This window comes from Acyrthosiphon pisum, chromosome X, assembly GCF_005508785.2.
Source record: "Acyrthosiphon pisum isolate AL4f chromosome X, pea_aphid_22Mar2018_4r6ur, whole genome shotgun sequence".
In the NCBI taxonomy this organism is placed as follows: domain Eukaryota; kingdom Metazoa; phylum Arthropoda; class Insecta; order Hemiptera; family Aphididae; genus Acyrthosiphon; species Acyrthosiphon pisum.
In genome coordinates this window covers 63,859,514-63,861,493 of record NC_042493.1, presented here as the reverse complement: position 1 = coordinate 63,861,493, position 1,980 = coordinate 63,859,514, and positions in this window count along the sequence as shown.

Genomic DNA, 1,980 nt, shown 5'->3' with positions numbered 1-1,980 from the left:
TTAAAAAACAAATCGAAAAGTTACTCGACAAATATCTTATTTTTGTATGATGATTGTCAATTATATAAATATTCAACTCGTTAACATACAGAAAATATTTTGTAGAAAAAATTTCAAAAATATTTCACTGACCCAAAATAAAAAAAAATAATAATTATATTCCGAAGTGTACTAAATGTAGTAAATATGCGCAAAAAAAAAATTATCTCCGTTAAAAAGGCAAACTTTTATAAAAAAAACTCAATTTATGCAAAAATATGCAATTTTTTTGGTGTTTTTAAATTCGTTACAACTAGAAGTATTATACTTCTCTCTTATTTAGCAATTAATAAGACCATAGAATGAAAATCATTGTTATACCTACCTTAAGTCAAATAAACAATCAGTAATCACTACAGTAGTAGTTCACAGAAAAATATTAAAATGCATATTTTATCAAACACATAAGACACAATTTAAGATTGGTGCACAAAGTTTTTACAAAAACTAATAAATTATTATGATTGTTGTTGTTTTAATATGTTACATTTAAACACGATCATACTTTCTGCGCATAAAATATGTGTATTATTCATTTTTTCTCTTCAATTATAATACTAAAAAATAATACTGAAAATATAATAATATACAATCCATTAGAATATTTAAAATTAATTCAAAATTCCAAAAATGCAAAAAAATATTAAAAGCAACTCCTAGAATTGATAAAACGATTATTTTATTCGTTTAAACATTTTAATTTACTTACTCAAACGTATTAATTTAATAATATAACGTATAACTATATAACTATATTATAAGTATTTATATAAATGACTAGCAAAAAACAATATTTTTTTACAAATAAACAGAATTATTGAGTTAACGAGTAATAACTAATAAATATTGTTTGAGTAATAATATGTACCTGCTTAATGTTTATAATACCTCCCTAAATAATATTTGTTGACCGTAATCAATCAGCCTTAAACAATAGACTCATATGCACCATTTACTGCATTTTATGACACGGTGCGTATTATATCATTGTGGTTTTTAAATTTATTTTATATTAATATCTTTATATTATCTTGGTCTCTATTTTAAGAGTATCTCGTTAGCGTCTACAACAATCAATATGATTGTCTGATATTATGTTTATTATTTAAGTTATTTGAAAGTATTTGATCGGTAATCTATGCTACGCTATTAAGGGTATCGTGTTAGCATAACATCAATACTGCAAAACAATCAACAAGTTATAGTAAAACTTTTAAATCTATTACAGTTTCCGAGAGCTTATTTTTGATATATAACTTTCAAGATTTTTAAAAAAAAAATTTCGGACGAGGATGTATTATAAAGCGGCAGAGTCACACTAAATAAAATTTCTTCACAACTTCTGAATGGCAAACCATGACTTGATAGTTAGGAATAAATCAACTTTTTATATAAAGTTTTTTAACTGACGAACAGATTAAAAATAATAATGTTTATACAACAAGTGTATCTCCATGCACAATATTTAGTTGGTTAAACTGACTTATGTTTGTCAAAGAAATGTTTCAGTTTTTTGAGTATGTATATCGGATTGTCTCGGCTGTTGGTGTGTGAGAGGGGTTGTATAACATTTAATACCATTTACATATAAATATAGTTTTGCATAATCATTAACTATTAACAAATAAGAAAATTTACAAGATAGTATGACGTAAAGTTATGAAGATAAATATGGTTCAACATTGGCAATCTACATCATTCGTGTAACGGGCTCATTAGCAGCACAGCTTGTAGTACATATAGTAGAGGATAGAAAAAACTGACTTTAACTCTATTATAAATGCTCTTCGTTTATGTTATCATTTTAAATATTTTAAAATTACCAAATATTCAAATAATCAAATATGCCTATAATTTTTTTTATATAATATATTGTTTGATGCACAAAGATACTATTCGACTTTAAGGCTGTATTCCGTAAGAAATACGACAGAACTAAAA